Source organism: Lactuca serriola, chromosome 1 (assembly GCF_051521515.1).
Source record: "Lactuca serriola cultivar US96UC23 chromosome 1, Lser_US96UC23_V15, whole genome shotgun sequence".
In the NCBI taxonomy this organism is placed as follows: Eukaryota; Viridiplantae; Streptophyta; class Magnoliopsida; order Asterales; family Asteraceae; genus Lactuca; species Lactuca serriola.
Window position 1 is genome coordinate 197,179,437 of NC_136408.1, and position 27,027 is coordinate 197,206,463.

Genomic DNA, 27,027 nt, shown 5'->3' on the forward strand with positions numbered 1-27,027 from the left:
AAAAATTCATGTTAAATGTTTTCTAAGTCCATTGTCCAAATTCTAAAAATCATATTTAAGGCTTGGTTGAGTCATGGAAGGGTTAAATGGCTTAAAATCTCTTTAAATGTGAGTTTACGGCCTAGGCACCTTCTAAGGCCGTAAACTCATATACAAGTCATTAAATTATGGTCCAAGGCACTCTAAGCTCATTCCATAAAGTCATCTAACATTATCCAAGGTCTAAATGAGGTTTGGAAGGGTTTAGTTGCTCCAAAAACCCTCTTTATATGAGTTTACGGCCTAGGATAGTTCTAGGGCCGTAAACTCATGGTAATGGCCTTAATCCATAGTTTGAACTCTAATTTTAAGGCTAAAGGGGTTGCATAACAAATTAGGGAAGGTACCTTGGTGATTTGAAGCCTTAAACTTGAGATTTTGACCCTTAAATCTAGTTTGAGGAGAGAGGTTGGAGTGAAAGTTGTAGAATGGAGAAAAAGCTTCAAAATGGAGACTTGGACCACTTTAAATAGTGTCTAAGTTCGGGACACGTTAAAATTCTACCCGATACCGGCGTTAGACGAGGCTTTTGGTCGCACCCGACCAATTTGCCGTAATCCGATATGACTGATTCTAGAAATGTTCCGATCATTAATGCGAGATGTTAGAATGAGTTCTAAGTGTATTAGGACACTTATTAAGTCATAAAATAAAACTCTCAATAACGACTTAATAAAACGTCGGAAATGGAAACGAAATCAGAAACCGCGATTGGATGATCGGAACGAGTCGCGAGAAAGGGTTTCAATTAGGGATATGAATTCCGGGTTGTTACATTGTCCCCCCGTTAGAGGGAATTTCGTCCCGAAATTCAAAGATTCAAACAAGGATCACGAAGTGTTTAGGGTTCCACAAGTTAAGCTTTCCGCACTTTCCAAGGCATACTATGTCTTTCTAGGATAAAACTTCCAACAAGTGGGTACATTTTCACACGACAGAGTAACTAAGGGTTCGATGGTTCTAAAGGAAACTTCTACATGAGTCTATGATTATAATCGACGGAACCTAAGAATCGACAGGTTTCCATGGGTTTTCCCGGTGTTGACTAATTCCTTATTGTCTTAGATTTTGGAAGGATCCACGAGTATGGCTGCTTTGCTTCTTTACATGATCAAGATGTTGGTTCGACCGAAGAGCGCCTCTACTACCTCGTAATGATTGCATCATGCCCTGATTGCTGACTTGCACACATCGTGCTCACTGAAGTTTGGCCAAGAAGAACTTCTCTGGATTAAGTCGATGTAAGACTGAGTTATACGTTCGGAAAGAATTTTCAAGAATTCTTTGGAAATAGTATCGGGGAAAGAATTGTAGACTACTCGTTTCTCGATGATTTCTCGGATGAGAGATATATGGGAAAACTTTTTAAGCTTTGATGTACGAGGATCATGACGAGTCGGAGAAAAGGTTAGAACGAATAGCTTTCTCGAAACTAGGAAAGACAGCATAAATGAGGCTCGGTCATTACATGCTAAAGATGACATCAAGGCATTTCATAGAAAGTTTTCCATTAGATTGGATGGAAAAGAATAATCGCTCGGATTGAGAATACAATCTATGGACACGACACAAGCGTTCTCATTCTCACGTGATAACCATCTCGAAGTTACACATTTTTAGTTACTCGTAAACGACGGGGTTAGAAAATGTTCAAATGGGTGATTAACGAATTTCTTTCGGTGCTAGAATCGAAAAGAATCACAGGCATATAAATTTAACGAAGGGAAATATACCTGTGGCAACAGCGGGATCGGTGACCGTCTCCTCTCGGCCTATTGCTAGAACTCTTCCGGTGTTCCCAGGCGTTGTAGCCTTGGGGCAGTTTCGCTTGAGATGCCCTACTTCTCCACAACCATAGCAGGCTCGACCAATGCCCGCTCCGGGAGTTTGACTCGTTGATTGAGTTGGTGTCTTACAGTTTTTCGCCATATGACCCTTTATGCCACATTTGTTGCAAATTACTTCTATACATGGACTGGACGGAAGATGATGATAGTTGCACTTGCCACAACTAGGAAGGGTTCCAGCATATCTATTAGCAGATTTTCGGTTTGAGGATCCATCAACAGAAACAGTTGCAGTGGAAGTGACAGCGTGAACTGCCACTGTTTGCTGTCTCTTTGAAGATTCGTGCGATGTCTGGCTTTTCTCTTTCTTCCCAAGTTTTCTTTTCTTACCACTCCTCACTGTCAGCTCGGGAGTGATTGCTGCCTCTTCAAGATCATCACTATGATCGATTAGGATTTGTACTAAGCACTTGGCGCTGTCGTACGTATCCGGCCTCGCAGCTATGAAGTTTCCTTTCGTTGGCTGAGTCAGTCCCCAGATAAATCTTTCTATCTTCTTACTCTCCGGGGTCACCATTCCCAGGTAAAGTAGTGACAAGTCATCGAACCTGGAAGTATAGGCAGCGATGTCGGAACCTTTCATCTTTAGGTTCCACAGTTCATGTTCTAACTTCTGCATTTCACCCCGATGGCAGTACTCAGCCAGCAGAAGTTCCTTCATGGCTTCCCAACCCATGGCGTTGGCTACAGGTAAGGTTAGGGATTTGACTCGGCCGTTCCACCAAGTCAGAGCTTTGTCGAGAAGGGTACAAGCGGCAAACTTCACCTTGTCTGAATCTAAACAGGCGCAGATTTCAAAGATAGATTCGATCTTCTCGAACCATCGGGTAAGGGAAATGACACCTCCAGTGCCATCAAAGGACGTGGGTTTGGCGTTCATGAAATCCTTATAGGAACCCTCTTTCCGGCGTCCCTGGTTGCTATCTTGGTTTTGGGTTTGGGTACCACCTCCCGAACCACCGGAACCGCCAGAGTTCCGTTGAGACATGGCAGCTGTCACCGCAGCTGTAACAGCTGCCTGGAATACTACAGGGTCGATTTGAGGAGGAGGTGGTGGCGGAGGGTTGTTGGTCTTGGAGCTGGGCCTCTTTCTTGGAGGCATCTTGATCTAATAAGATCAAGAAAGAGAGGATGATAAGTCCTCTGAATTGAATCAAGAAATATAACTTTTCGGCACCTTATACACCATAACAGAATGGTATTGTTGAAAGACAAAACCGCTCTTTGTGTGAAGCAGCCAGAACCATGCTAAGTTTTGCTTCACTTCTATTATACTTCTGGGCTGATGTTGTTGCTACTGCGTGCTATACTCAAAATCGGTCCCTATTGAACAAGAGATTCTCAGTTACTCCATATGAGATCCTGAACAACAGAAAGCCGAATGTCAAGTTCTTCCATATTTTCGGTTCAAGGTGTTTCATTTTCAACTCGAAAGAGAACCGAAATAAGTTTGATGTCAAAGCCGATGAAGGAATATTTCTGGGATACTTACTAACATCGAAAGCATACAGAGTATTGAACAAATTCTCAAAACGTATTGAAGAAACTTACTATGTCACCTACGACGACAGCTATATGAAGAAAGTTCAAAGAAAAGAAAGTGATCTGGGAGAGATTTTTCCAAAATCAGGACAAGTCTCGGTTCCTATAGCTAACTTGTTTAAAGAGTACATGCATATGTTTGATGAACCAGAAAAGGCAGCAACCTCAAAAGCAAAAGCCATTGATAATAAAGTTGAAAATCTTCAGAAACTCATAGATGAAGCTGCTAAAGAGATGGAAAATGAACCTCCAACTACTAAGAGTAACCCATCATTACACGGGGAAAGTTCAACTCCAACAGAAACAAACAAAGCATCTTTCGAGGGGGAGGATTTAGTTTCATCTCCATCTCTTAAAGGCTCAGAAAAAGAGGAAAGGTCGGCTCAAATTCCACCTATTGGTAGTACAACCGAGGGGGAGAACTCTACTCCCACAGCGAATGCAACCTTGAGTAAAGACACAGGTTATACTTCACCAGTTGAGAGGGAGAAAGAGACTGAAAGTACAACTGATGAAGGCGAAGGTGATATCTCTGAAGCTGAAGTAGAAGTGAATGCCGAATTAGATCCAGTATATGACCCAAATTTTCCTCCATTGGTGAAATGGACCAGAGACCATCCCAAAGAACAAATAATTGGTGAAACATCTAAAAACGTTCTCACTCGGTCTCAAATAAAGGCGAAACAAACTGCATTATTCTCTAAAGTTGAATTATGTATGTTTAATTAATTTGTTTCAAAGATCAAACCAAAGTAAATGTTGCACTTGATCATTCAGATTGGGTCCAGGAAATGCAAGATGAACTTCATGAGTTTGAACGAAACCGTGTTTGGAGGTTGATACCTACACCAAAGGATGCCTCTGTGGTTGGATTGAAGTGGGTTTTTAGAAATAAGATGGATAAAGAACGGAATGTAATTCGCAATAAGGCTCGGTTGGTTGTGAAAGGATATTGTCAAGAAGAAGGGATAGATTACGAAGAAACCTTCGCTCCGGTAGCTAGGTTGGAATCGGTAAGGATCTTCTTGGCATATGCAGCTCATAAAAACTTCGATGTTTTCCAAATGGATGTCAAATGTGCATTCTTGAATGGAGAATTAGAAGAAACAGTCTATGTTGAACAACCGCCTTGGTTTGTAAACGAGAAATTCACTGATCATTGCTATGTGCTAGATAAAGCAGTGTATGGATTGAAGCAAGCACTGAGAGCCTGGTATGAAACCTTAACTTGTTTTCTAAAAATGTCAAAATTTAAGCAAGGTTCGGTTGACCCTACCTTCTTTCGAAAGAAAGAAGGCGAACATCTAATGATTGTTCAAATTTATGTTGATGATATCATCTTCGGCTCTATGAATCCTAGCTTAACAGTTGAATTCAGAAAGTTGATGGAGACCAAATTTGAAATGAGCGCAATGGGTCCAATTAATTTCTTTCTTGGTTTAAACATTAGACAGGGAACACAAGGTATATTCATCAACCAGGAGGCTTATACAAAAACCTTACTGACAAAATTCGGTATGACGGGCGACTCAAAAGTAAAGGTTCCAATGGCATTTGGCACTAAACTAACACCATCTCTAGAAAAACCTGCTGTTGACATAACAAAATATCATCAAATGATAGGTTCACTTATGTATTTAACAGCTAGTAGACCAGACATTATGTTTTCAGTGTGTAATTGTGCCAGGTTTCAAGCTAATCCAAGAGAACCTCACATGGTTGCTGTGAAGAACATTTTCCGTTACCTAAAGCGAACCTCTTCTCTCGGTCTCTGGTACCCTGCAAGATCTGGATTCTCCATTCAATCTTATTATGTTGCTGATCTAGGAGGATGTCGACTGGACAGAAAGAGCACAACAGGTGGATGCCAATTTCTTGATGGAAAACTTATTAGTTGGCAGTCCAAAAAGAAAACGTGCTTCTCATTATCTACAGCCAAAATTGAGTATATTGTTGCAGCCTCTTGCACTTCTCAAGTAATCTGGATTCAAAGTCAACAGAGAGACTATGGGCTAAGCATGAAGAAGATACCCTAAGTTTTGAGGACCAAGAAAAGAAAGAAAACCCTAAGTTTAGGGGTCGACTCGGCGAGTCCAAGGAGGGACTCGGCGAGTCGGAGCGGGATCCGGGTCGAGGTGTAAGTGACCAACTCGGCGAGTCGGCCAAGTGGACTCGGTGAGTCTGGTCTGTGCAAGGAAAACCCTAAATTTGGGACTTGGAGCCAATTTAAGCGCCTCATTCTCTCCCCTAGGGTTCCTTTACTTCCTCTTTCACCCAGAACATTAAACCCTAGCTGCCATATCCTCTATTTGAGCCATTTGTTGCCTTGGAAGGTGCATTAAAGCTTGGAGAAGGAAGAAGGAACTTGGAGGAGCAAGAAGGGACTATAGATCTGGGATTGCGAGTTCATTATGAGCATTTGGAGGTAATAAACTAGTTCCTGGACCCTTTTTGCACCTAGATCTATGTGTGGTTGTTGGGGCTTTTTAGCCATAATGTTGTTATTTTGAGTTAGAAGCCAGATCTGAAGTTGCTACTTTAGATCTAAGCATATTATGGTCTTGAGAGAAGCATAAAGTAGCAACCCTTGAGTCGATTATGGAGCTTTCTTGCCTTAAACCCTAGTTTATGTGTATTTTGCCTAGATCTCCTTCTCTACACGTAAAGTTTGCAACTTTACGTGAGGAATAGGCTTGGGAAGGGTAGATATACATATTTGATTCCCTGCATGACTCAAAAGTCCTCTGCATGTATGAAGGACCGGATGGACTCGGCGAGTCCTTTGAGTGGACTCGGCGAGTAGCTTGAAGATGAGGAGGAACTCGATGAGTGGGATGAACAAATCGTCGAGTCGGATGAAGTTGGGCATGAACTCGGCGAGTTGGATGAAGATTGCCTTGTACTCGGCGAGTTTGTTCTTGGACTCGGCGAGTCAGGTCGCGGAACCCCAAACCCTTTGAGTTAAGACTTGAGTAAACGAGTTGAGCAAGGACTCAGTGAGTTGGACAGGACAAGATTCGGGAATCAGTTGACTCAGCGAGTCAAGTCGCGATTGGAAGGACTTTGAGCATAAGAACTCGGCGAGTCAGTAAGTGGACTCGGCGAGTAGGGTTGACCTGGAAGGTTGACTTTGACCAGGACTTTGACCTAGACCAGAGTTGGCTTGGTAGTCTTTCGGGGGTCAGTTAGACTTAGTGTTGCATTGTTATTGGTAGCTCGGGGAGCGGGTGGAGTCGGAGTTCAAAGAGTTGTCGGGCAGTGGCTAGTGGGATCATCAACAAGTTCAGCTAGTGCAGGTCACAATTTGTATCGATTAAACAAATTGTTGGAATTCCCAACGTGATACATTCTTGAAGGGCCGTATATTCTTCATGCTGATCAACGATGATTACAATCTCGGGTAACCCTGTCATATATTTAATCCCACCCATATATGTTTGCAAATGAGATAATTGTCTTTTCAACATAACCGCATCTCTTCTTGGAAGACGGTCGAGCCCCCTGTTTTTTGTTTGATTCTCAAGTCTCTAAACTTATGAAGTCTTGTTTCTGAGTTTCCCTTTGTGTGAATGGGTCTAAGGCCACAATGCCGGCCCATGTAGTTATGAGTAGAAGACCCAGGGGTTAGCCCTAGGCACAGTATTCTAGTATGATATTTGGGACGAGGTCCAATGACAGAGGGCGGGTGCCCAAGGAATGGTTTATGTGATAGTTTATACTTGTTGTCTGTATGATACTTGTATGTGCCTGATAGGGAGGTGACTGTGGGCGAGGTCCCGTATCTCACGAATAGCAGAGTGTGGATGATGTTCCACATCTCAGTAGCAGCAGATCAGGGGCGAGGCCCAAGTTAGGGAAGGAGTGAGGGTGGGCTGGGCCCGTATCTCACTACCAGCAGGAGTATGGACGGGGTTCCATGACTCATCAGTAGCAGGACACGGGCAGGGCCCAGAGATAGGCGAGGCCTTAGAACAAGATCCGTTAGTATGTGTTTAGCTTATGTGATGTGATGTGATATGTTTATGTGCTATTATATGTTAGTGGGCGGGGCCCTGTGACAGGCGAGGCCTAAGTGAAACAGATTTGTATCCGAGCGGGGCTCGAAGCCAGGCGGGGCCTGGAGCGGCGGGGCCGTTGTAGCTGGCAAGGCCCAGGATAGCGGGCGTGGCCCAGTATGTGTAGTATGTGGTTATGCATGGTATGTGGTAGGGTGGGGAAATCACTAAGCTTCGTGCTTACGATTTTCAATTTTGGTTTCAGGTACTTCCGGTAGTGGAGGGAAGAGCTCGGGGTGATCGCATGGAACACACCATAGTTTAGACAACCTGGGAATGTTTACTCTGATAACGATCATGTGTTTTGGAAACTAATACTCTGTTTATGTTTTGAAATGATGAATTTGCCTAAAGTAATGTTTTATTAAAAGAAATTTTTTGTCTTGAATTTTGGGACGTTACAAGGTGTATCAGAGCCTTGGTTTGAGGGATTCGGGCATACTCTCAGGTGTGCCTGAACTCAAACTGAGGGGCCGGATGAAAAGTTTTCAAAAATGAAAAGACAGTTTCGTAAAAAGATTTTTGAGAACTAAAAACAGTTTTAGAAAAGCAAAAGAATTTAGAAAGAAAAAGAACTTTGAAAAGAGAAAAGGGGTGTGGTGCATGCAATCAGCCGAGCTCAAGTAAGTACCCCAAAATACCCATGCAAGTTTATGTTATGATTATCAGTTGATAGAACAGTATGCTAGATTAGGACTAAGGATCTAGGAATGATGCCTTATGTTCCTATTATATGGGTTTGAGTTGCATGATAGTGTTGATTAGACAGTAGTAGGATAGCCTGTTAGGTTATGCCTGAGTTTATGAGTTTGTGTTGCATGCTAGTTCAGATTCATTCTATTTGGATATGATTGCTTGAGTATGTTGTGGTTAGATTTTCCCCTTGTCCGAATGCTGCTTGATTTGTGAATTGTGGGATTTTGAGTGATGGGAGTTAGCTATTAGGTGGATATGTCACGTCGCATGTGATCAGGGTTGAATAATCTCAAAGTGTTGGATTTGGCCCTATTGCGCAGCTCTTGTTTGAGTCCAACCGTTGTAGGGACGAGTCTTTTACTTGAAGGATTATCTGAGCCTCGTCACATGTGATGGTATCCAGGTGATGGCTAATTGGCATCACAAGGAGACCTTCAGCAGTTGAGGACTGGTTGAGTTGAGTCAGAGGTTTCCTTAGGGTAAGCCTAGGATGAGATAGTGCTGGGAGCAGTAGTAGTGGATAAGGGACCTGGTGGAGTCAAAGCAATTCCTGAGGAAAGTACAGATAGATATGGAAGGTAGTATGGGCCCGTACTACTGAAAGCAGAGGATCCGTACTCGATTCGGGAAAGGCCAAGACAAGACCGGGAACCTAGTAGGGAGTGTGTTTGGTCTCACAGCAGTGATGAGTTTTCTAATGGTGGATGTATTATATTTTCAGTATGGTGACATTGTGAGAGAGAACAGCGGGCGGATCAGGCACCGGAGAGGGATCAAGCTCGGGTTCAGGGGCCGAGCAGCTCGAGGAGTGAACGAGGGAGTTGATATCCGCCGAGGTTACACGCAGTATTCTAGATCAGACTCCTGTGATCTTTGGCACGGTTAAGGAGGGTATATTGGAGATTTTGGATGAGAGGCTGGGAGCCTTCCGTACTGAGATGATGACTTTGATGGGAGCGCGTACCTTGACATTTCGGGAGTTCAGGGCTTGCGGGGCACCAGATTATCATGGGGTAGGGACCCCATCGCTAGCAGCAGATGGTTGGCTGATGTTGCCAACACATTCCGTACGAGCCGGTGCCCTGAGGGGGACAAGGTCAGACTCGCTTCCTGTCTTCTGAAGGACAGAGCGAGGGATTGGTGGGAGGAGATTGGTCATGCCTTGGGGGATGATGCCGCATTGGACGCGATGACTTGGAGCGATTTCTCGGCCAGGTTCAGGGCGGAGTTTTCGCCGATTATTGAGGTGCAGCAGTTGGCACAGGAGTTTCAGGATTTGACGCAGACCACTGAGACTGTGGCGGAGATCACCGCTAAGTTCAGGGAGAGGGCTCTTCTTGTACCGCAGTATGTCGCGGATGAGGAGATGAAGAAGGCCCGATACCATGAGATGTTGAGGGATGACATTAGGGAGTTCGTGAGCAGATCCAGCTGCACGACGCTGGAAGATATGATTTCTCGGGCCAGGGAGAGAGAAATTGATTTGGAGCAGATCCGGAAGAGGAAGCCGGATGAGGTTCAGGTGGCCGCGAGTTCGGGCAAAAGGCCCAAAGGATCGGATTCGAGATCGAGGGATTATCAGGACCGCAGCCGATGCAGGATATGTGGCAGGGCGCACGGGGGTGCGTGCAGGAGTGGTAGCGGCGGTGAGTCTGGCTGTTTCAAGTGCAGTCGGACTGGTCATTTCAGCAGGGATTGTACTGTTACCACCTCACAGGGATCAGACCTGTTATGCTTTCACTGTAACCAGCGGGGCCGCAAGAAGGCCCAGTGCCCCAGTTTGTTTTCAGCAAGGCGGGTGGTGGCACCTGCCCCTGCAACTTTGAGGATCACAGACGGCCGTCAGAGCCGTGCAGAGGCGTCTGCGGTAGTAGGCAGAGCTCTGCAGATGACTACCTTGGAGGCGCGATCAGCACCGGACGTTGCAGGTATGCGATTTTCGTTTTCAGTTCTTTTATTTGTGCATGATTATATTGTTATGGTTCTACATCATTATCGGTATGAGTATTTTATTTTTGAGCGGTTGATTGTGATCGAGTTATATGCCATCTGCATACCTTGGATATTCGAATGGTAGTGAGGGGCTATGCCCTATTAGAGAAGGTTACATAGGATGCAGTAACTGTAGCATGCTTGGGAGGGACTTGGTATGTCTCGCTAGATCGGAGTTGTATAGTGTTAGAAATGGATTGGTTAGATCCCTAGCTATGGTAAGTTTGGATCCCTCAGCAGATTGATTATGGAATGGTAGCTTGGAATTCTTTTGAGTATTGAGCAACAAGGGGTAAGCAGGATCGAAGTGGGGGAGAATCCTCCGAGTGTGCAAAGGTAGGAGCACGCAGATACAGAGTGAGTGTCTGATCTCCGAGAAGGAAAAAAAGTGGTTCAGCGTTTGATGGATCGAGGATTTCAGGGTTGGGAGTTTGAGAAACTCCCCATCAGCCAGTGCGTGTGTTGGTACTGGTTAGTACGTGGTTAGGAATTCAGGTTGTGGATCGCCCGTAGGACTCGAGGGAGTCGGAATGAGGATCTTGAGAGCTAATGGCACATGGGTGCCCTCGTAGTAGCAGTCAGTGGTAGAAAGTGATGTAAGACTACGGGGCAGCCGTAGCATTCACTAGCAGTCAGCAATGGACGGTGACGTAAGACTACGGGTAAGTCGTAGCATTCCTTAGTAGCTTTGTTAGCGGAGTTGGGGCGAGGCCCTTATCTCCTAGTGATCGGATAAGGATCAGGAATGGGTAGTGGATGAGAATGATAGGGAGTTTGCCTGTATAGTCCTAGAGAGGTGAGACCTTGGGAGAGGCCGCTCCAGGATATAGTTGGGTGAGACCCGTGGGCGAGGCCCGTATGAGATTAGCAGTGTAGGTGAGACCTGAGAGCAGGGTTGTTCAGTAGTATGGTTGGGTGAGACCCGTGGGCGAGGCCCGAGCGAGAGTGATTATACTAGTGGGACTAGAAGGATAGAGGCGGGTGGGACCCGTGGGCGAGGCCCGTGAGTTTTAGCAGCGCAGGTGGGACCTGGTAGGGACCTTAGTGTCAAGTTAGGGGATCGGGGATCCCATGATTGTAGTTCCTGAATGGCAGAATAGATTGAGCAGTTATAGGTGGTCGAAGTTTCTTCGGAAGTCACTGGGAGCAACTAGTGGTGGTGTTGGGACTACCTACCGGTGGAAGCCGGTAATCCAGGCATTGATAGGTTGGTAGGGACCAGGCTGGTCTCAGTTCATCCGGAAGGCAGACAAGGAATAGCAGAATTTTCAGTCAGTAGTACTGCGGGTAAGCAGTGTATGGTGGAATTCAGTTAGTTGAATCGAGGGGTGCTCGACACCAAGTTTTGGCAGAGAGGAGTGTCAGTGGTTACTGACGGTAATGACCCGTACTGGATTTAGCGGGTATAATGGATTGGTGAAGATAGGATCTTCACAGTGGCAGGGGAGATAGTTGTTTTGGGGCATTGCCTTGGGAAAGCAAGGGAATCGTGTGAGGAAGGAAGGGGTGAATCCCTATGGGTTTAGTTGCAGTACTCGGAGAGTACCAGAAGGTTGTCGGCTGAGTAAGTTGTGTTTCCAGAATGATCAGGGTCAGAGTTGACCCGAAATGATTATCCGCAAGGAGTGATGCTAGTCAGAATGACCGGGTGAAAGACCAACGAAGGTAGGCAGCTGGTGTTGAAATAATTGGTGGGGTATTGGAGGCAGATCACAGGCGGTGGGCCATGGCAAACTTCGAGGATGAAGTTTAGTTTAAGTGGGGAAGAGTTGTAACACCCAAAGTTTTGAAGACCAAGAAAAGAAAGAAAACCCTAAGTTTAGGGGTCGACTCGGCGAGTCCAAGGAGGGACTAGGCGAGTCCGAGCGGGATCCGGGTCGAGGTGTAAGTGACCAACTCGGCGAGTCAGCCAAGTGGACTCGGCGAGTCTGGTCTTTGCAAGGAAAACCCTAAATTCGGGACTTGGAGCCTATTTAAGCACCTCATTCTCTCCCCTAGGGTTCCTTTACTGCCTCTTTCACCCAGAACATTAAACCCTAGCCGCCATATCCTCTATTTGAGCCATTTGTTGCCTTGGAAGGTGCATTAAAGCTTGGAGAAGGAAAAAGGAACTTGGAGGAGCAAGAAGGGACTATAGATCTAGGATTGTGAGTTCATTCTGAGCATTTGGAGGTAATAAACTAGTTCCTGGACCCTTTTTGCACCTAGATCTATGTGTGGTTGTTGGGGCTTTTTAGCCATAATGTTGTTATTTTCAGTTCGAAGCCAGATCTGAAGTTGCTACTTCATATCTAAGCATATTATGGTCTTGAGAAGCATAAAGTAGCAGCCCTTGAGTCGATTATGGAGCTTTCTTGCCTTAAACCCTAGTTTATGGTGTATTTTGCCTAGATCTCCTTCTCTACACGTAAAGTTTGCAACTTTACGTGAGGAATAGGCTTGGGAAGGGTAGATCTACAGATTTGAGTCCCTGCATGACTCAAAAGTCATCTGCATGTATGAAGGACCGGATGGACTCAGCGACTCCTTTGAGTGGACTCGGCGAGTAGCTTGAAGATGAGGAGGAACTCGACGAGTGGGATGAACAACTCGTCGAGTCGGATGAAGTTGGGCATGAACTTGGCGAGTTGGATGAAGATTTCCTTGTACTCGTCGAGTCTGTTCTTGGACTCGGCGAGTCAGGTCGCGGAACCCCAAACCCTTCGAGTTAAGACTCGAGTCAGCGAGTCGAGCAAGGACTCAGTGAGTTGGACAGGACAGGATTCCGGAATCAGTAGACTCGGCGAGTCAGGGGCTGACTCGACGAGTCAAGTCGCGATTGGAAGGACTTTGAGCATAAGAACTCGGCGAGTCAGTAAGTGGACTCGGCGAGTAGGGTTGACCTGGAAGGTTGACTTTGACCAGGACTTTGACCTAGACCACAATTGGCTTGGTAGTCTTTCGGGGGTCAGTTAGACTCAGTGTTGCATTGTTATTGGTAGCTCGGGGAGCGGGTGGAGCCGGAGTTCAGAGAGTTGTCGGGCAACGGCTAGTGGGATCATCAGCAAGTTCAGCCAGTGCAGGTGAGTTTCCCTTTGTGTGAATGGGTCTACGGCCACAATGTCGGACCATATAGTTATGAGTAGAAGACCCGAGGGTTAGCCCTAGGCACAGTATGCTAGTATGATATTTGGGACGAGGTCCAATGACAAAGGGCGGGTGCCCAAGGAATGGTTTATGTGATAGTTTATACTTGTTGTCTGTGTGATACTTGTATGTGCCAGATAGGGAGGTGAGTGTGGGCGAGGTCCCGTATCTCACGAATAGCAGAGTGTGGATGGTGTTCCATATCTCAGTAGCAGCAGATCAGGGGCAAGGCCCAAGTTAGGGAAGGACTGAGGGTGGGCTCGGGGAAGAGCTCACTAAGCTTCGTGCTTACGGTTTTCAGTTTTGGTTTCTGGTACTTCCGGTAGTGGAGGGAAGAGCTCGGGGTGATCGCATGGCACAGACCATAGTTTAGACAGCCTGGGAATGTTTACTCTGATAACGATCATGTATATTGGAAACTAATACTCTGTTTATGTTTTGAAATGATGAATTTGCTTAAAGTAATGTTTTATTAAAAGAAATTTTTAGTCTTGAATTTTGGGACGTTACAGATCTCCTTCTCCAACTCAAGAAGTCAACATTCCAACTCCACCACCATCACCAAAACAATCCCCTCCTAAACCAGAAGATGTTAAAATTCCAACTCCACCCCCTTCACCAAATAAAACACCACCGAAACAGCCAACTCCAACACCGACACCGAAAGTTCCGGTTTCGGTTGTTCCCACTTCTACAACCGAAACTTCTCTACCACCTCCACCAGTATCTTCTGTTTCTATTTCCACAACATCTTTATCTACTCCAATCATTACCCCATTCACAACCACTACAATACCTGAACCATCAGCAAGGGTCAACGTATCTAATACGGGGGCACCTACTGTATCCGACACTCCTATCATCACTATACCTCCCTCGCCAACCCAATCAACCGATTCTAGTGCTACTCTTGGAGGCGACAATGATGAGTACGACTCCACATACTTTAGTCCCTATCGGTTACAATCTAATGAAGATACTGAAGCTCCAATCAACTACCAACACTTAGACAGTATTCATGAAAAGTTGGATAAATTGCTTGCTGATACTCAAGCCTATGGAGGAGTTGTTCTTAAAGCTTTTGTGGAGACAGCTATAGAGCAATATACACAAGCTATGGATAAATCAACCGATGTCATCAAAGAATCGACTTCAGTTTGCCCGAAAGCTTCTGCTGATGTGACTGAAGTTATTCGCACCACACAGATCTTTTTAGATTCTTTGAAAGGGCATGCGAATAGAAATGCTGCTACACTTCGTGAATAGGTTGCCTCTCTTTCTCAGTCTTTAAAGGAAGCACAAAAGAAGTTTGAAGACGTTCGTTCCTCGATGCAAGCTGATAATGCCTCTCTTAATAGTTCAGTTTCCTCCAAACTGGACTCTTTGCATGCAGATATTGCCAATGAGGGTGCTTTAAAAGAAGAAATTGCAAGAAAAGCCTCTACAATCGCCGTCCAGCACGTGCAACTTGCTCAGGCAGAGAAGGAGATTTCATTGTTGAAAACCGAAAGAGCTGTTTTTCGTAGTTGTGCCAACGATGTTAAGGACATGTTGACCAACATACTTGGTGCTCATGATCCGATTTTGACTCTCACCATTCGCAATCATCTCACAACCAAACTACTTCCCGCCCTTGCTATTCTTCATGAAATGAAAGGTGTTTTGGAGCCTTTTGCTACTCCAAAACAAGGGGGAGAGGAATCTCAGAAAGAAGTCATCACAAAAGAACTGAAGGATAATGTAGCTTCAGGTTCTGGCCTGAAAGAAAAGCTGAAACAGATTGTACATGACAGCGATAGTAATACATATGAGACTATTGCTGAGGCTCTGCAAAGAAAGAAAAGGGATAAAGAGCTGGATGATGACAATTTGAAAAGCACAAAAGCGGCTGAGTAAACAGAGCAACGAAACAAAGAAACCAAAGATATCTTACAATGTAAGAAAGCTCTTTTTCCTGAATGGATTCGGGATGTGTTGATCAGTCAAGCAATTGAATCACCAAGTTTCTACTGGTTAGAACCGATTGCTTCGTTTAACTGCGACAATTCGAAGGACTCACAGTTTGATATGCCGATTACAAGGAAGGCATTTTCTTTTCATTCTTTTGATTCAACTGTTGAAGTTCCCTTTCCAAGTCCAAAGGTTGACCGAGAGCTTATCGAATGGTATTTGAAATATGGTCAACCTTAATATATGACATGGAGTGCACAAAAGATTACAACAGTCAAGGTATTGAAGCTGACTCCAGCTCGCAAGTTTGTGAACGTCCATTTCAAAGTTACACGAGGAACTACAAACTCTGTTTCGTTGATATCGCTTGCTGACCTTCCCAATCTTAATCCACACAATTGGATTTTGCTTGTCAACATTCTGCTCAATAATTCCAAGGAGTATGAACCGATTATAGAACATCTAAAAAGGATGTTGGGATCCTATATCCATGAAGTTGCAACAATGGATCAGGAGATAGCAAGGGTAATGAGCAAGAAACCGACAATCAAGCCTACCCAAAAGCCCGTTGATGCGAACAAGATGAAGATTGGGCAAATTGACTCAACTCACTTAACTGTGATGTTTACGAAGGGTGATGCTCATAAGTTCTTGTTCGCTTTGGTAGATAAACATCTGTTTTCTACTGACTGCTTGGAGCACATCATCAATTTGATACATCGGTGCAAGCAGAACTCGGATGCTGATAAGAAAAATTTTACTGATATGCTTCAGTGGTATATCACCTTTCGGTACCATTTGTTAGCTATTATACCGAGAGTGTTCAAGACGGTGAAAAAGCCCTCGGTTCCTAAATAGAGTTGAAGTCTCAGTCCCAAAGACGCAAAGGGGGAGATTGTTGGGACTTATCGTGTTGCGTCTTAGGGCTTTTTGTATATATCCGGATTGAGCCTGTCCAGCTACCCACTACCTGCTACCCGCTTCCAGCTAACAGCTATTTTTTCCAAACGCACCCTATATATGGTGTCAGTTTGTTTTTTATTGTTTAAATCTATGTTTTTGGTCTAGGTAAAATCCATATACTTGACAGAATTTCATCAACCACTGGTTAGTAATTAGTGGTTACAAATTAAATTTATCAAGTTAGGTAATTGGTTGGGTTTGGATTTGAACCCAAGACTTTTAACCTAAAAGGCTTCACATTGACAATTTATATTGAATATTAAATAGAAAAGTAAGATGAGTTACAAAAAAGAAGCCATGTTGGCTTTCTTAACAATAACTAATTTATAAAAGTACGAATTGTTCAACGAACTCAAGTAATAAAAGAATGAAAAATGGAATCATACAAGAGTGATATGGTACGATGAAGATATCGAATATCGAATATAAAATTGGAATCATACAAGAGTGATATGGTACGATGAAGATATCGAATATCGAATATAAAATTGAAAGGTAATGTGAACATGGAAAAAAGAAACCATATTTTGGCTTTCCTAAGAATAATTAATTCCTAAAAAAATGGAATCATACAAAAGTGATGTGGTACGATGAAGATATCGAATACAAAATAGAAAAGCAATATGAACATAGATGAAAAAAACCCTATTTTGTCTTTCCGAAAAACAATTCATATATATATATATATATATATATATATATATATATATATATATATATATATATATATATATATATATATAGGATTAGGTTCATGTGAGACGACCTAATTTTGTGAGACCGTGAGAAACATTTTTTTATTTTTTTTTATTTATTTTTTATTTTTTAGTTAATTCAAGTTCCGAAAATAATATTTAAAAAAGAATTTTTGGATTGTTATATTTATTTTGCATTTTAAAATTATTTTTTAAAATATGTACAGTGTAATATTCTACTAAAATATTTCACGTATTTAAAAAAAAAGGAATTTTTATTTTTTATTTTTTATTTATTTTTTTTAGTTAATTCAAATTCCGAAAATAATATTTAAAAAAAGAATTTTTAGATTTTTCCATTTATTTTGCATTTTAAAATTATTTTTTAGAATATGTACATTGTAATATTTTATTAGAATATTTCACGTATTAAAAAAAAATGGGATTTTTTTATTTTTATTTTTTTTAGTTAATTCAAGTTCCGAAAATAATACTTAAAATAAGAATTTTTGGATTTTTCCATTTATTTTGCATTTTAAAATTATTTTAAATTTGGTCTCACTGTCTCACAAAATTAGAATGGTCTCAAATGAAAGTGAACACACACACACACACACACACACACATATATATATATATATATATATATATATATATATATATATATATATATATATATATATAGGTTCAGGTTCATTTGAAACCATTCTAATTTTGTGAGACCGTGATACCAAAACTAAAAATAATTTTAAAATGCAAAATAAATGGAAAAATCCAAAAATTCTTATTTTAAATATTATTTTCGGAACTTGAATTAACTAAAAAAATAAAAAATAAAAAATCTTGTTTTTCTTTTGAAAAATACGTGAAATATTCTAATAAAATATTACACTGTACATATTCTAAAAAATAATTTTAAAATACAAAATAAATGAAAAAATCTAAAAATTCTTTTTTTAAATATTATTTTCGGAACATGAATTAACTAAAAATAATAAAAAAATCCCATTTTTTTTGAAAAATACATGAAATATTCTAATAGAATATTACATTGTACATATTCTAAAAAATAATTTTAAAATGCAAAATAAATGGACAAATCCAAAAATTCTTTTTTTAAATATTATTTTCGGGACTTGAATTAACTAAAAAAAATATAAATAAATAAATAAATGCGTCTCACGGTCTCACAAAATTCGACCATCTCATATGAACCTAACCCTATATATATATATATATATATATATATATATATATATATATATATATATATATATATATATATATATAAGTTCAATAGAAAACCATTATTATTCAAGGAACCAATCCAAAACATCAGAATTTAAAGCGATTAACGGCAAAAGGAAGGTTTGTAAATTTTTATAACGGACGCACATGTATCGGATTATAACGAAACTCACTTCCTTTTTTCATTTAAAATTTTTTTTAGGCCAAGTTCAATATAAAACCATTATTACAATATGAATCTGAACAAGTTCACAATGCAAATCTAAACTGAAATATGGTTTTTTTTTTTTTAAATATGAACATGAATCTATGTTTAAAAAGTACAAAAAATATGAATTTTGATATATGTATTAATTTTTTTTCTATAAAAAATAGACCTTAACTTTTTTCATTAAAGAAAATGAAGTGGGTTTTTTTCAAAAAAAAATTTGTTTTTTATATATAATCGTGAATCTCTTTGGAAAGAGGACGAAAAATCGTGAACAACGGTATATTCGGTTGTTTTTTTTTATAAAAAACATGACCTAAAAAAAATTTTAAATGAAAAAAAAGTGGTGGGTTCTTTTGTAAAGGGTGAATTTTTTGGTATAATCCGATGTGTGTGCGTCTAATGTAAAAGTGTTTATCTATTTTCTTGGCTGATGATCGTTATGATTTCCGATGCTCACGATTGGTTCCTTGATTCCTTGGTTAATTATGGTTTTCTATTGAACCTCACCCTATATATATATATATATATATATATATATATATATATATATATATATATATATATATATATATATATATATATATATATATATATATATATATATATATATGGGTTTTATGGAAAACAAAAACCCTAAAAATTAAAAAAATACATAAAAAAAATACTTAGAGATCACAAAACCTTTTTTTGAATTTTTTTTATTTTTATCTTTTAGATTTAGAGTCAAAGAAAGACAAACATTCGGATGGATTCAATTGTCATAAACTTGAATAAAGAACCGTCTACACACACACACACACACACACACACACACATATATATATATATATATATATATATATATATAAGATACATGTGTATAAAAACAATCTGACTAACTTATATATATATATATATATATATATATATATATATATATATATATATATATATATATATATATGTTTTATAAAAAACAAAAAAACCCTAAAAATTAAAAAAACGCATAAAAAATACTTAGAGATCACAAAACATTTTTTTGAATTTTTTTATTGTTATCTTTTAGATTGAGAGACAAAGAAAGACAAACATTCAGATGAATTCAGTTGTCATAAACTTGAATAAAGAACCGTTTACACACACACACACACACACACACACATATATATATATATATATATATATATATATATATATATATATATATATATATACAAGACACATGTGTATAAAAACAATCTAACTGACTAACTTATGTACATAATGACCATACTCCCCTTTATTGTTAAATTACCGAGAATACCCTTCAGGTAAGTTGACACCCCCCCCCCCCTCCTCAAGTTGGAGGATACGGAAGTAAACCAAGCTTGGAAACTGCATTGCGATGTTGAGACCCATTTAAAGCTTTGGTACATACATCCGCTAGTTGATCATGAGTGTTGACATGAGACAAAGAAATGAGTCCAGAATGAAGTTTCTCTCGTACAAAATGACAATCTAGCTCGATGTGTTTAGTTATCTCGTGGAAATCTAGATTGGTAGCTATGTATATCACAACTTGATTATCACATTTTACAAGTATAGGAATAATGTTCGGTTCATAAAATTCGGTAAACAAATGACTTATCCATGCTAATTCGGAACAAATGCGTCTCATTGACCTGTATTCGGCTTCTGCTGATGATAAGGATACGGTTATCTGCTTCTTAGACTTCCAAGAGATTGGAGAACCACCAAACATTACATAATACCCACTGACTGAATGACGGGTTACAGGGCATGCAGCCCAATCTGAATCACAATATGCTTCAAGATATTTTAAGACATGAAGGGTTGCATCATAATGAGTTTGGCAAGGAGTTTGGTTGAATTGACTAAGGTATTGTACAGAGAAAGAAATATTGAGTCCAGTATGTAATAAAAACTTCATTTTACCAAGTAACTGTCTATAAACCATGAGATCAGGCAAAGGATTATCAATAGAAGAAGTTAATGGTAACTTTGGTGGAAGATGAGTGGAAACACAATCGGAATCATTGAGAGAATATGTATTCATTAAGTCTTTAAGATATTTGTGTTGATGTACCACTATTCCACCATCAACTTTGTTAAATTCTAATCCAAGAAAGTAGTTGATGTGTCCCAAATGTTTAATCTCGAATTGTTCATGTAATTCAATCTTTAAACTTGAAACTGCAACATCATCATTTCCGGTTACAAGAATATCATCAACATAAATTGCCACAATGACAATTGACTGTTGAGTTTTTTTGATGAAAAGTGAGTAATCATTTAATGATCGATAATATCCTTTAGTGTGTAAAGTGGCTGATAACTCGGCGTACCATTGTCTAGAAGCCTATTTCAGCCCATATAAGGATTTTTTGAGCTTGCAAACATGGGATGGTGAAGAAAGATGAACACCTGGTGGAATGCACATGTAAACTTCTTCATGAAAATCTCCATGAAGAAAGGCATTCTTCACGTCGAACTGATTTATATTCCAATGATTTTTGACAGCTAAAGAAACAAGACAACGAACAATGGTGAACTTGAAAACAGGTGAGAAAGTTTCATGATAATCCACCCCTTCTTTTTGGGTAAAACCTTTGGCCACAAGACGAGCTTTCTGCCTTTCAATTGTCCCATCAACACGATATTTTACTTTATATACCCATTGACAAGCTATTGGCTTCCTTGCTTTTGGTAGTTTGATGATATCCCACGTATGATTTTTATTTAAAGCATCAAGTTCCTTTTTCATCACTTCATCCCAAACTGGAATGTCTTTAGCTTCATGATAAAATGCAGGTTCGTGCGACAAGCTTTGAACATTGAAAAGCAAAAGTAGGAGTGTCAACAATGGACTGTTGTATTATAGAATTAGGGACACCAATACAAAAATTGGTAACAATATGATGACACATGAAATTAGAATATGTGTAAAGAGTACTATTGCAAACATAGTCATTTAAATGAGAAGGAGGATTTCGAATGCGTGTGGTTCTTCTTAACGAAGAATCGGAGGAAGATCCATTAGGTATAGAGGATTGTGAAGAGATTGGATTAATCGGATTTGGCAAATCGGAAGAAAAATGTTCCATATTTTGGGAAGAATTTGGATTTGTGGGAAGATACGATTTATGAGGTGAGGCATTTGAAGGTATTGTCACTGAATGCAATGGAAAGAGATCTTCAAAGAACTTCACATCTCGTGATATAAAAATATTGTTTGTGACCAAATCCAACACTTTGTATGCTTTCTGACCAAAAGGATATCCAATGAATATACAAGGGTGAGATCTAGGCGTAAACTTGTCTCTTCTGATTGTAGATTTTGATGCAAAACAAAGACGGCCAAAAGCTTTCAAATATTGTAACAATGGCTTTTCTTTGTAGAGAAGCTCAAATAGGGTACAACCATGAGACATTTTAGAAGGCATGCAATTGATTAAGTGAACTGCAGTTTTCACACACTCTCCCCAATAAGAAACACCTATTTCCGATTGAAAATAAAGAGTTCTTGCAACCACCAAGATATGTATGTGTGTACACTCCACTATCCTATTCTGTTGGGGCGTATATGGAGTTGATTTATGGTGAATAATTCCATGATTTTTGAAAAAATTGATGCCATCTTTGCTAGATTCCAGTTCCAAAGCATTGTTTGTTCTAATAACTTTGATTGTAGTTTGAAATTGCGTGTTAATGAGAGACACAAAAGATTTAATCAAAGTTAATGCATAACTTTTGTTATTCAACAGATGAACCCATGTATGTCTGGTATAATCATCAACAATTGTGATAAAATACTTAAAACCATCATAAGTCGGATGTTTATAAGGGCCCCACACATCAATATGAACTAAATCAAAAGCTGCTTTAGATTGAGAAGTGTGTGTAGGAAAGGGTAATCTATGATGCTTTGCTTTAGAACATACAACACAATATTCAACAAAAATGTCACAATTACCAGAAATTAATGAATGATTTTGAAGTTTAGACATTGGTACATGACCTAGACGCTTGTGCCATAAAAGTGAATCAGACTTTAGATTACAAGAGAACACTTCAAAAAAACAACATGAAGAGGAATTAAAAACTAGAAGATTGCAAAACAAATTGGTTTTGACATGATTGTGATCAGTCACATAGAGATTGTTAACTCTTTTGCCTAGATTTCCATGTGCAAAGTTACTCTTCAGTGAAGGGTCCTGCAACAGACAAGCTTCATTAGTGAAGATAACGAAGGTTTTGAGATGAGAGGTTAACTTGGGAATTGAAATGAGGCTGTATTTGAAATTTGGGACGTACAAGATACCATGTAATGTAATGGAGGTATGTAACTGTACATCACCAATATAAGAAACACATGTGTGATTGCCATTAGGCAGACCAATGAAATGAGGTTGATTGAGCTTGATCAATGAAGATAAAAAGTCTTTGTTAGAACATATGTGGTCACTAGCACCAGAATCTAAGATCCAATAATTGTGTTTATGAAGATAAACAGAGGATTGATAGACATTGGCTGCAAAGTGCTGAAAAGAATAGAAATTACAATTTGGATCCGTTGCATCATCAGAAATAGAAGCATTGATTTGACTTGTAGAGGATGATGGTTAAAAGGTAGTATAGTTAAACAGTTGAAGTAATTTTTGATATTGTTCTGGAGTGATGCTTAGAGAAGAAAGTGAAGTCACTTGTTGAGAACTTGATTTGGATTCTTCTTTCTTATTCTTTGTAAACTTGAAGTTGGAAAGAAATCCATTTAAACGATAACATTGGGATTTAGTATATACGAATTTCTTGCAATGACTGGATGTCAAGGATTTCTTCTGATTAGTGGAAACATGCATAGCAATTGCATCACTTGAGAGGGATAAAGGAATGTTAATATTGCCTTGGCGTTCCTCCTGGATAATCAATGAATAAGTAGTGGACAAACTAGGAAGAGGTTTCATCATTAGAATTTGCCCGCGAATGATTTTGTATGAATCATTTATTCCTATAATGTGACAATAGTCAATTTCGGATCAAGTCAAAGTCAAAAAAAGTCAACAAGTCAAACCGGACGACTCAATTAACCCTTGTATATTAGGATTTACGTTATGTAACTTCTAAACAACTCACTATTTTAATGAGAAAACATCAATTGGAAAATTCGTGTGTTTAATTTTCCTTAGCCGTTATAGTGCTAAACAATGCACCCAAAGCGATAAAACATTATTACACACTCATCGGGAGTGTGTAGGACACTAAAACATGGCTTAATGGGGTTTACAGACCTTGCATTGCAAAGCCGGACACTTAAAATGTCACAAACAAAACCTCTCTTAATCATATTCACTCTATCTCTCTCTATTTTAAATCTCTCTCAAAAGTTCCTGTAACTTTTATAATCACTCGGGTCATCCCGACCCTTAACTGGGTCAAAAACCACTTAAAACGGAGTAAAAATGAGTAAAACAGCCTTAAGGAGCCGAAACTCCTCTTAGGAACCGAACCTCTTAGGAGCCGAAACCCCAAGGACCGAAACCTCCCTTTTGGAATCAAGAAGCAGCCGAAACCAAAACCTTTGAGGATCGAAACTCGCTGAGGACCGAGACTCCCTGGAGAACCGAAACCCGCCTGAGACCGAACCTCGCTTTTGGCTCTCTCCGTCCCACTTTCGATCCGAGAGGCGACCCACGCAGCCGAGACTATACTCTCAGTTCCTCTTCTACTCTCGGTCCCCATGTACAACCGAGCCTCATCTTCGGTTCTAAGCTCCTAAGGAGCCGAACCTTCGCATCATCGTCCAAAATTTCGGAATTTGACAATTTTTGCCCGGTTTTAAATATTTTTAGCATTTTAAGCCCGTTTTTCATCATTTTAAAGCAGGATTTTCACCCAAAACTTTATTTTAACATATTAAGACCCATATGTCTTAATTAATCACGTTTTAATGCAAATCTTATCCAAGATTTAGTGGTTGGAGTAATAAAGGTGGAGTGTTGACTTTCCTTTAGCTTATGACACAAGCAACCACTCACACCCAATCCTTGACCAACCACACTCCTTCTACCATGCCTAGGTCATGTCAATGAACTTTTTTCATCATTTCCAACCATTTCCCCCGTTTTTAGGGCTGGAACATCCCTCCTCACTCCTCACTTCACTCATTTTCTCTCATTTCACCAAAGATCAAACACAACTTTCCTCTCACTTTCTCTCTCTAAAAATTCGAGATTTCAAGGCTGATCATTAAGCTTTCTTACACTCTTGGTAAGTATAATTCATCCTCCTTGTGATTATTACACTCCATTCTACTCAAATCATGGGTTGCTCAGACAAATTTCATCCCTTTGGTGTTAGATTCTTGCAATCTTCAAGGCTACTTCAAGTGTTCTTTAGTTGAACACTTCCCTTTTCCTACATCCATCCACCAAAATCACACAAGGTGAGTTCAAACCCCTACATTTTCATATTTTCTTAAGTTTTAAGGGGGGGGGGGGAATACAAGTTAAATCACCAAGAACACAACTAAATGCTTCTAACAGCTTTCATCGGATATTAGATTTAAAATGGCTACTTGCACATTTCACGGACTCCATTCACGGACTCCATTCACGGACTGTTTTGGTCAACTAAAACATTTTTGTTTTCAAAACTGTACAGGGTGCAAGTAGTTCAAGATATTAGATTTAAAATGGCTACTTGCACATTTCCGTACGATGTTTTTGTACAATTTATGGTGATTTTTACTAAACAAACTATCATTTCAAGAACCAATTCGGACCAGTCTGTGTTAATGGACTTTTTCACCTAACTTGGAGGTCACTAAAAATCATGGGAAAATTTATGATCAAAATAGACTCATTTTCCAAACTCCTAGAATTTACGGATTCTGATTTGGACCTGTTATGAACTTTCTATAAATTTTCTAAGAACACTAATAGAAAATGTTAATAACAGAAAAATGCTAACAATTTCGTTTCACCTTGTAACATGTTGAGCAAGGTGTATATCTTTATATGAATATATGTTATTGCAAATAAATGACATTTTGTCTTTGTATATAGACATGCATCAGTTAATAAATGGATTATGATATATATATATATATATATATATATATATATATATATATATATATATATAAGATAACAAATTGTTATAATCAAAGTACATCTATTTCATACAAACATTTCAATAAACTATGTTAAATATAGTTTACATACATTACCACTACTACCCTTGTTTTGATAAACTATAATAGTTATAGTTTATGATACAATACATAACACACTCATACAAAAAGGAGTACATTTATACAAAATGGGATTTTCATTACATTACACAAAAATTCGTTAATGACTTTGTGAGACATTCGCTTCGCATTTACCAATAAGTCTTGTATTGTAACCAGAGTCTCCTGGATGGAGAGCGTGATAGTTGTATATAAATCTATATTGGGTTTGACAAACCCACACCTTAACTGCATGCAACAGTTAGACCGGTAGGTCTGGGGTGACAAATGTCATAACATTTCCGACGCCTGAAGAACGTCGTTTCAGGCCAACTATGTCATAGCATGGTTATAATAACTCATAGAAAGTATTAACAAACATAGGAATTTACGGGAATTTCATTGAAATTAAAAGAGTTTATGCCGATTTAAACTTGCATTGTTTAGTATAAGTAAGAAAGGTTACTTATACATTTTGGTCTCTGGATATAAGACTACATTACACATTTTAAGGAAACTATCGGATTTTTCTGGAACAAACATTACAATTACAAGAGAAAGGCTTTTATCAAGTTAAAACAAAAGCTTGTGAACTCACCAACCTTTGTATTGACACTTTTTCAAACAACTTGTATTCTCAGGAAATCACTAAACAGGAAATCAAGTGCATTTTGAGGATGGGACGTTAAGGCGCAAACATTTCACATTTTGTCAACATATTGTAATTGATTTGGAAACATGTAATTCATACAATGATGTAACTCTTTGAATTATATATATGTTGGTTGTGTTTGCTTAACTTACTATTGCAATTGTGGTTATGATACTATACATGAAGTCCTCCACCCCTGGACGTTTCCGCCATCTTTGGTTTGTGGGTGTGATAGATTGGTATCAGAGCACAGTTTATAGTGAATTAAGTATATCAAATCACATAAGATATACAAACTATAAACACAATTAGGACTAAAAATCTCTGATTTGAAACATTTTTTTTCAATTGGTTTTACTTTTAGAAAATAAATAGTTTTTCTTGTTTAAAGTATACATACATGCTTGCATAGTGTCATAACTAGGGAGCACATAAAGTAAAAGAAGAGGAGTTGAATGCTACGAGTATGCATGGGTAGGAGTAATCAGTTCTGGGAAGGATATAGCCTGATCAACTATATATGTCCGAGAAGTGACTTACACATACCGGGGGATAGTCGTAGTGGGAAAAAAATCTAATAACCTAACTTCACTCTACAAAGTATGCTCTAAGAACCAAATCTAAACATTTAAAATACTATAAGAGTATTTGTATGTTGCTATAGCACAATGTTATTATTATTATTATTAACCGTTACGTGCTTCTTACACCCCTATTCTCGCGCAGACGACATGGCAGGATTCCACTTACTAGGAGACCCATACTTTCCCAATCAGGGAAATGCCGGCTGGATCGAAGAAG